Genomic DNA, 10,732 nt, shown 5'->3' with positions numbered 1-10,732 from the left:
CTTTTGTGATGTATTTTTCACAGAGATTCCTTTTGAGGACATTCTCTAGTATTACAATGATTGATAAGACAGTTTGGACTTTGCCGGATGAAAGCTGGCTTATGTCCCAAATGGCACCTTATCCCCTAGTGCACTGATATTGACCGGGGCCCATAGTGGATAGGGTGCCATTTGGGACGCACACCTTTAGCCTCAACACTACTAGAGATGCTACTGTGGAATAACAGCTTGTACTGCTGGGAAACTTTAATTATGAGGTTCCACAATTCCACAGCACTATTTGTTTTACTACTTTACTCACATCTGTAACAGTGTGACAGTACACTGTTGTTACACTGGCTTAAAGCTACTGTAATATAACGTGCCACAGAAAAGAGTTGTGACTAGAGAGAGTACAGCCATGACCGGAAGTGACTTTTCATAGCAGGTTAGGAGAGCATTTTAGCTAACCCTAACCCTTTTCCTAACCTTAACCTAAGTCTCCTAACCTGCCACTTTAATTATCCTAACCTGCTACAAAAAAAGTAACTTCCGGTCGTAGCTGTACTCCCTTTAGTCAGAACCACAGAAAAAGTTAGATTTTCTCCACCAAGCATGGTGACTTCAAGCCGTGGATAATAAGACTAGATAAGTCTTATGCATACTGAACAGTATTTTATCACAAAATATATTCAGTATAAGTCCTGTCATTCATGTTTCCCTAGTATTCAATTCAAAAAACGTTTATGTCCTGAGAGGGAACTTCATGAGCGGTGACAGGGTGATACATACAAGACACTTAACAACATAGCAAAATAGAACACAGAAACATTAACAGTATAACAGATTGCTTCTAATCTAATCTATGCAATCACAGGCTATACAGTGGGGCAAAACATTTATTTAGTCAGCCACCAATTGTGCAAGTTCTCCCACTTAAAAAGATGAAAGAGGCCTGTAATTTTCATCATAGGTACACTTCAACAATGACAGACAAAATTAGAAAAAAAATCATCCAGAAAATCACATTGTAGGATTTTTAATGAATTTATTTGCAAATTATGGTGGAAAATAAGTATTTGGTCACCTACAAACAAGCAAGATTTCTGGCTCTCACAGACCTGTAACTTCTTCTTTAAGAGGCTCCTCTGTCCTCCACTCGTTACCTGTATTAATGGCACCTGTTTGAACTTGTTATCAGTATAAAAGACACCTGTCCACAACCTCAAACAGTCACACTCCAAACTCCACTATGGCCAAGACCAAAGAGCTGTCAAAGGACACCAGAAACAAAATTGTAGACCTGCACCAGGCTGGGAAGACTGAATCTGCAATAGGTAGGCAGCTTGGTTTGAAGAAATCAACTGTGGGAGCAATTATTAGGAAATGGAAGATATACAAGACCACTGATAATCTCCCTCGATCTGGGGCTCCACGCAAGATCTCACCCCGTGGGGTCAAAATGATCACAAAAATAATTTTCACAAATCCCAGAACCACACGGGGGACCTAGTGAATGACCTGCAGAGTGCTGGGACCAAAGTAACAAAGCCTACCATCAGTAACACACTACGCCGCCAGGGACTCAAATCCTGCAGTGCCAGACGTGTCCCCCTGCTTAAGCCAGTACATGTCCAGGCCCGTCTGAAGTTTTCTAGAGAGCATTTGGATGATCCAGAAGAAGATTGGGAGAATGTCATATGCTCAGATGAAACCAAAATAGAGCTTTTTGGTAAAAACTCAACTCGTTGTGTTTGGAGGACAAAGAATGCTGAGTTGCATCCAAAGAACACCATACCTACTGTGAAGCATGGGGGTAGAAACATCATGCTTGAGTGAAAACCTCCTTCCATCAGCAAGGGCATTGAAGATGAAATGTGGCTGGGTCTTTCAGCATGGCAATGATCCCAAAAACACCGCCCGGGCAACGGAGGAGTGGCTTCGCAAGAAGCATTTTAAGGTCCTGGAGTGGCCTAGCCAGTCTCCAGATCTCAACCCCATAGAAAATCTTTGGAGGGAGTTGAAAGTCTGTGTTGCCCGGCAACAGCCCCAAAACATCACTGCTCTAGAGGAGATCTGCATGGAGGAATGGGCCAAAATACCAGAAACAGTGTGTGAAAACCTTGTGAAGACTTACAGAAAACGTTTGACCTCTGTCATTGCCAACAAAGGGTATATAACAATGTATTGAGATAAACTTTTGTTATTGACCAAATGCTTATTTTCCACCATAATTTGCAAACAAATTCATAAAAAATCCTACAATGTGATTTTCTGGATTTTCTTTCTCATTTTGTCTGTCATAGTTGAAGTGTACCTATGGTGAAAATTACAGGCCTCTCTCATCTTTTTAATTGGGAGAACTTGCACAATTGGTGGCTGACTAAATACTTTTTTGCCCCACTGTATATACACATATAAAAAAATATATATTAAAACGAGAAGCTGCTCTCTTAGAATTGTATGACAGATCTACAGTATATCTGTGTCCGGAGGGTAGGGGACTGTACTGGTAATGGAGTATGTGCATAATATTCAAGGCTATTTGTTCCCCGTTATTCCTTGTTTTTTTTTATAGATGTCACTAAGGGGTTTCTGGCTTTCTCCAATGACCTTCCCACTGTTTTTTATTACAGTGGGCTCTGTGACGACCCTTCCACTCTGTCTGCCGAATTCTTTCTCTTTGGATGTCGGTGGGCGGAGCCGGGAGGGTCGTCAGTGAAATGGGACACACTTGGGCTCAGGTGTGTCCCAGGATAAATGCACCTCTTCCCCATTCATTGAGGAGACTCTCTGCATGCAGACACAGATTTTGGTTGTTGTATTTTTTGTGGCTGATTTTGGTTGTTTGCGTTGGCACCTTTCAACATCCCTCATAATCACATTTATGCACGCAACCACTCACTTACACTACTGATTACTGATTACACACACCATTGTTAATTATATTTAGTTAACTTTAGTTAAATAAATATATTTTGTTATTCCCTATCTCCATGTTGTCTCGTTTGTTTCGTGCTTTGAGACGGTTTGTGAAAGCTTTAACTAGTGTTCCATAGAGCACCAAACCACCACACAATATTAAAATCTAGGATGGAATCTATAAAGCATTTATGAAATGCTTGGAGGATGGCTGGGTGTTCATTAAACTGCCTACATATCTGTAAAAAGAACAGCCATTGTTGACATTTAGAGTGAATCTGTTCAGTGTTCCTTTTGAAGGAGAGCTTGTTGTGAATGTTGGTTCCTAGGTATTTATAGTCCTCCACTCACTCAATGATCTGGCTGTTAATCTCCCCTTCAAACAGCATAGCTTCAAGTGCATCCTCATCCCTAGATAACCAAGCCAAATGGTGCAGTTTCTGTCCTCATTCGAATATCATAAAGGAATAAAAGAAAGGTGTTGGCATGAAATTGCAATATAAAACAGGGGACCTTTACACTTTATGGCATTATTTGGAGTTAATTGTGACTTAAAATGCACTTGACAAATCAGTGTTGTGGATTTAGAGGTCATTTGAAGTCACTGGATGATAAGGGTAATATCACTATCAGATCTATTTGCTTATTTTAGTTACCATAGATGCAGCGATTCAGTTGGCACAACATGTTTAGGAAATAACCAATGTTTGAAACTGTTAACCCTTTTGGAAGTGGTTCCATATTGAACTTGCAGGCTCGATTTTCTTTTCACATCAGAGTTCTCTTTTTTTTTTCTCTCTCTCTCTCTCTCTCTCTCTCTAAATTCAGCGTGCAGTTAGCATGCTGATTACAGGAATATCCACCAGAGCTGCCAGAGAATTTAATGTTCATTACTCTACCATAAGCCCCCTCCGACGTAATTTTAAAAAATGTGGCAGTACGTCCAACCAGCCTTATACAACTTCAGACCATGTTTATGACATCATGTGGACAAGCGGTGTGCTGATGTCAACGTTGTGAACAGAGTGCCCCCAGTTGTGGCGGTGGGGTTATCGTGTGGGCAGGCATAAGCTACAGACAACGAGCACAATTGTGTTTTATCGATGGAAATTTGAATGCACAGAGATACCGTGACAAGATCCTGAGGCCCATTGTTGTGCCATTCATCTGCCGCCATCACCTCATGTTTCAGCATGATAATGCATGGGCCCATGTCGCAAGTATCTGTACTCAATTCCTGGAAGCTGAAAATTTTCTTCCATGCCCTGCATACTCACCAGACATGTCAACCATTGAGCATGTTTGGGATGCTCTGGATTGACGTGTACGACAGCGTGTTCCAGTTCCCGCCAATATCCAGAAACTTCGCACAGCCATTGAAGATTAGTGGGTCAACATTCCACAGGCCACAATCAACAGCCTGATCAACTCAATGTGAAGGATGTGTCGTGCTGCATGAGGCAAATGGTGGTCACACCAGATACAGACTGGTTTTCTGATCCACGCCCCTCATTTTTTTAAAGTATCTTTGACCAACAGATGCATATCTGTATTGCCAGTCATGTGAAATCCATAGATTAGGGCCTAATGAATTCATTTAAATTGACGGATTTCCCCATATGAACTGTAACTCAGTGAAATCGTATAAATTGTTGCATGTTGTGTTTATATTTTTCTTCAGAATATATTGCCTAAATAACACCAAAAACCAACAAAGCAATTAAACAAAGACAAAAACAATCAGACAGCAAACAATACACATTTAAAATGTGACATAGTTTTGTTTTTTTTCACCTTTATTTAACCAGGCAGGCCAATTGAGAACAAGTTCTCATTTACAACTGTGACCTGGCCAAGATTTAGCAAAGCAGTGTGACACACACAACAACACAGGGTTACACATGGAATAAACAAACGTACAGTCAATAACACAATAGAAAAAAATCTATATACAGATGAGGCAAGATTAGGGAAGAATGGCAATAAATAGGCTGTAGCGGCTATTAGTAAGCTATTGCGACAATGTGCAACTTGTAGAATGAATGATTGATTGAAGGGAACTAAATAGGCAGATACATGTTGGTTATAGTTTAGTTTAGTTAATTTTTTTATTTTTACAGGGACAGTGCACATTAATCAACGTTTCAGTAAAAGTGCCGGTTTTAGCCAGCCGGCTAATTTTCAACCGCAGTCCCTGGGCAGGTTATTAAAAACAATTACAATATAGACAATAGCAGCATAGAACAAGCAAGACATAGCATACAGACAGAGCAACATAGGACAAGCAAGACGTAGCATACAGACAGAGCAACATAAAACAAAAAGCAGCAAGACAAAATTCATAAAAGCAACAAAGTGTTTCCACACCTCACAAGCTACAGACAACAGACAACATGGAAAGCGGCAACACACAGCTAGGGACCATGTTCACAAATCTGATTGACCTTTAGCCATGTCTTCAAGCATTTTGTGAAAGTGTGATATGTGGTGCAGTTATGTGTGTCTGATGGCAGTGTATTCCAGACATGGGAAGCTCTCACAGAGAATGCAGATTTACTAAAGGTGCTTTTCCTTAGGGGAACTATACAGTCACCTTTCATGGCAGACCTTGTGGATCTGCTGCCATATGTCTGGGTTTTCTGTTTAACAAAAATATTGAGTGGAGGGGGAGCCAGGCCATTAAGGATCTTGAATACAAGACATGCGTCGATGTATTGCACAAGATTTTCCCAACTCAAGAGCTCATGCTTTCTAAGAATGTGACAATGATGATGGCTATTGGGCTTCCTATCAAGCACTTTGAGAGCCTGTTTGTAGACAGACTGAATAGGTTTTAATGTTGTACAGCAAGCTTGGGCCCAACTAGTCAAGCAGTATGTTAAGTGGGGGAGTATCATAGATTTGAAGTACAGTTTTGCTACCTCTGTAGTCAAACAATTTCGTATAAATCGGAAATTAGCTAGGTTGAATTTGGTTATTTGAATTACCTTTTTCACATGCTTTTTAAAAGAGAGGTTGGAATCAAGTATGATGCCAAGGTACTTAAAATCGGATACCACCTGGAGCTTCTCCCCTGACACATAGACATCTGGCTCAGTAGCATCTGTTGCCCTCTTTGTGAAGAACATGCAAACAGTTTTTTTCACATTGAGATGCAAACACGAGTCACTGAGCCACTTTGTAACCTGGACCATTACATTAGTGAGTTCTTGTGCAGCTTGTTGTTTGCTCTTTGCATGCACATATATCACTGTATATCTGCATACATTTGAACTTCAGACCCAGTACAGACAGAAGGCAGATCATTAATGTACAGGCTGAACAGGAGGGGCCCCAGTATTGACCCTTGGGGCACGCCCACATCATAGCTACGAGTGGGCGACAGCTCATTGCTCACTCTGACACACTGAGTTCTGCCTTCAAGGTATGATTTCATCCATCTCAAGGCATCAGGGGAAAAGTTGAACTTGGACAATTTTGTGATGAGAATCTCATGGTTAACAGTGTCAAAAGCCTTCCTTAGGTCCAGAAACATAGCCCCAACAGCACCCCCTTTGTCCATCTTGGACTTCACATTTTCCAGAAGAAAGCAGTTGGCAGTTTCTGTGGAGTGTTTCGCTCTGAAGCCAAACTGCATGGAGTGTAATGTGAAGGGGCTGTTGTTGAGGTGGGCAATCAGTTGTTCTGCTACACACTTTTCAACAACCTTTGACACCACAGGTAGTATAGTAATGGGCCTGTAGTTACTCACGTCAGCAGGGTCACCTGATTTAAAGATGGCCATTATTATGGCCGACTTCCATACCCTTGGAAACACACCGAGACCAATAGATGTGTTGGTGACCTTAGTAATGGGGCCAATGAGTGACTCTTTGTAGTTTTTAAGAAAGGTAGAGTCCATCCCAAACACATCTTTGGCTTTAGAGTTCTTTAGTGAGCTAATCACCTTGTTCACCTTTGACTCAGAAACCTCCCTTATGATGAAGACAGGTTGAGTGTCATTCACTAGCACTGAGCCCAAGAAACAAGTGGAGGGGTTCTGTGTCAGTGCCCTGACAGAGTCAATAAAGTAGGAATTGAAGGCTATTGCTATTTCGACTGCATCCTGTGTTAGATTGTTATTCACCATGATTTCTAGTCTTTTTGCAGTGTTACTATGGTCTTTCCCTGTTAACTTTTTTAGATTCTCCCATATCAATTTAGAATTTCCCTTTGCTTCACCAATTATGTTAATAAAAAAGTTTGCCTTGGCCTGTCTGATTTCTTTCATCACCTTATTTCTCAACACGGTAAACCTACGTCTGTCATGCTCTAATTTAGATTTTAGGGCTATTTTTAGAGCATAATCAATAATCAATTTCCAGATTTCTCCATTTAGCCAAGGAAGAGTGCTCTTTTGGCCAGGTTTGGATTTGATTTTCTTTAGGAAGCCATTTATTGTAGTCTGGATTGTGGATAGAAAAACCTGACTATCAGCTTCCACGTCTGTATAGGACAAGAGATCATTCCAGTTTATTCCCTTAATTGCTTTTTCAAAATAGTTTAATTCACTCTTAGGTATTCTGAGTTGATCCGGCTTTCTAACAGTAGAGAGGTTAAACCTGCTCTTAGACAGCTTTCTGGCTATAAGTGTCAGATTATGATCAGACAGCCCAGTAACCATATTGAATGATTTAGTCACTCTCTCTGGTTTATTAATGAACACCAAATCAATCTGTGTTTTAGAGCAACAAGTCACCCTGGTTGGCCCTTTAACTAGCTGTGTAAGGTCAAAGGTATTAGTGATCCGTTTGAGGGTTTTCCTACAACACTTGTCTTCATAATTAATGTTAAAATCTCCCATTAAGATGACCTCTTTCCCAAAATCACATTCCCTAAGCATGGTATTAAACTGATCAAAAAACACCATTTTGGTGGAAGGTGGCCTATACATTCCAATGAGGGTAAAAGACATTTGGGGAGACAGTGTAACGTTCAGGCCGATACATTCTAGTTCATTATCACATGACCACTCAATTTATTTACATCGGATATGTTATTTAATGTATATCATCACACCCCCTCCTCTTCCTTCAATCCTGTCTCTCCTGAAAACATTGTAGCCAGGCACAATCAAAGCAGCATATGGAGAGTGTTTATGGAGCCATGTCTCTGAGAGGCAGAGAAAGTCAAGGTTGGAGTCTGTGAGTAGATGTTGAATTTGATCACTTTTTGGAATGACACTACGAATGTTCAAGTGCCCCCCTAGTAGTCCCTTGGGCTTAGCTCGTGGGTCCCAGATGACTCGAGAGTGATTGACACATTGAAAAAAGTTAAATTTTCTGTGTTTTCTGACGGCTGGGTTTAGGCCGTTTTGTTTCGTTTTGATTAGGGGCAGTTCGGTAGCGCAATTAACAATCCCTCCCGCCTGCACTGGATGCGGGGAACTAATTAAAATAGCTTGCGTACCAGAAACAGAGTCAGGGATCGCATATAGCGACTCTGGTATGTTTGAAGAGTCAAAATCTATCCTGGAGCCGGGTGAGTCGAGAGAAACCATAGGACCATAGCACTCACCCACCTCCACAGCGGCGACGACCAGTGGACGAGGCCATCCACCGCTCTCCACTCCGGTGCGTATCACTGGCTCGGTGATATTGGGCCCAGGATTGAGTTGTACATCCCCGGAGAGCAGGAGGGCCATATATATATTTACATTGGTATTTTTGACTCACTGGCTGACCTTTTCTTGTGGCAGCAAGTCACAAATCTTGCTTCTGGGATTGCACACAGAGGTATTTCCCCTAACAGATATGGGGTTTTGAATTTGTGTTCAAATTCTTTGTGGATTTGTGTAATTTGAGGGAAATATATGTCTCTTATATGGTCCTACATTTGGCAGGAAGTTAGAAAGTGCAGCTTGGTTTCCACCTCATTTTGTGGACAGTGGGTACATATCCTGTCTTCATGCTCCTGAGTGGGGCAGCGGTCTAAGGCACTGCATCTCAGTGCTAGAGGCGTCACTACAGACACCCTGGTTCGAATCCGGGCTGTATCACAACCGGCCGTGATCCTAATTGTCCCTAGAATTTCTAAGCAAACAGCTGGAGGCAGGGCTTTCTCCTATAGAGCTCAATATTTATGGAATGGTCTGCCTACCCATGTGAGAGACGCAAACTCGGTCTCAACCTTTAAGTATTTACTGAAGACTCATCTCTTCAGTGGGTCATATGATTAAGTGTAGTCTGGCCCAGGAGTGTGAGGGTGAACAGAAAGGCTCTGGAGCAACGAAACGCCCTTGCTGTCTCTGCCTTGCCGGTTCCCCTCTTTCCACTGGGTTCTCTGCCTCTAACCCTATTACAGGGGCTGAGTCACTGGCTTACTGGTGCTCTTTCATGCCGTCCCTAGGAGGGGTGCGTCACTTGAGTGGGTTGAGTCACTGATGTGATCTTCCTGTCTGGGTTGGCGCCCCCCCCTTGGGTTGTGCCGTGGCGGAGATCTTTGTGGGCTATACTCGGCCTTGTCTCAGGATGGTAAGTTGGTAGTTGAATATATCCCTCTAGTGGTGTGGGGGCTGTGCTTTGGCAAAGTGGGTGGGGTTATATCCTTCCTGTTTGGTCCTGTCCGGGGGTATCATCGGATGGGGCCACAGTGTCTCCTGACCCCTCCTGTCTCAGCCTCCAGTAGCCTGCTGCAGTAGTTTATGTGTCGGGGGGCTAGGGTCAGTTTGTTATATCTGGAGTACTTCTCCTGTCTTATCCGGTGTCCTGTGTGAATTTAAGTATGCTCTCTCTAATAATTGGGAATCCCATAAGGCAGCACAAATGGTCCTGCGTTGTCCGGGTTTGGCCGGTGTCAGCCATCATTGTAAATAAGAATTTGTTCTTAACTGACTGGCCTAATTAAATAATGGTTCAATATATATTTTTTTAAGTACACACATTCAACAACCAATTAAAAAGTCACGCTGTTATGTAGTCAGTGTCTCTACTGCCGCCTATGGTGCTCATGCATAGGGGATGGTCACTGGCACCAGGGTGGAACATCATAGCACATCAAAGGAGAATGTAAATGTGACATGCTGACCATTCATGTATTTACAATTGGAGACTATTGACATGGCAAATACAACCAAACAGCATGGTAGGGGTTTCATGGGGGAAATAGTTATATGCTAATAGTACTGTATATACTATTGAGTTATACAATCCACTATTTTGTTGCTGAGAATTGTCCTGCACTGCAAGGAATGCAGATGAGCTTTGCGATTTACATACATTCACTGAAAACCCACACTAATATGGTTATATTAACGGTATTGCACGTTTCATGTAGCCTACTTTTGGCCAGCTAATAGCATAACCCCTGATCAAGCAACATTACATTGAAATCTTGTTTCTGCATGATTATTTTGCTGTAACAATACAGGTCAAATTGAGATCCTACAACTGTGTGGGTGGAAATCAGGAAATATTAGAGATGAACTACATGAAAATTTTTTGGTGTGAACAGTTTGTTTTATTCCTTCACTTCAACAATAGCACTCTCCATGAGAAAAAAAAATGCACGACAACAAAACCCTAAAAATGCATGAATGTCTCAGTTAAAAGTGCCAGAACATATGGAAGTTATCCAATTCAGAAGGTATTCAAAAAACGAGGAGGACCAGAGGCACTCTTCGTACAATGAAAATGCCTTCATTTTTACAGTATGTTTAATGGAACACATATGTAAAAACTCGGACGCGTTTCAGCAGCATGGACTTCGTCAGATTAGACGAACGAAGTTACAAGTTACGAATTATGAATTCACATCAAGCCAACTACTACCACAGTTTAATCAGTTAAATAGG

Source organism: Oncorhynchus mykiss, chromosome 3 (genome assembly GCF_057628025.1).
Source record: "Oncorhynchus mykiss isolate SJ-2025 chromosome 3, ASM5762802v1, whole genome shotgun sequence".
In the NCBI taxonomy this organism is placed as follows: domain Eukaryota; kingdom Metazoa; phylum Chordata; class Actinopteri; order Salmoniformes; family Salmonidae; genus Oncorhynchus; species Oncorhynchus mykiss.
Note: the sequence above shows the minus strand (reverse complement) of the source record.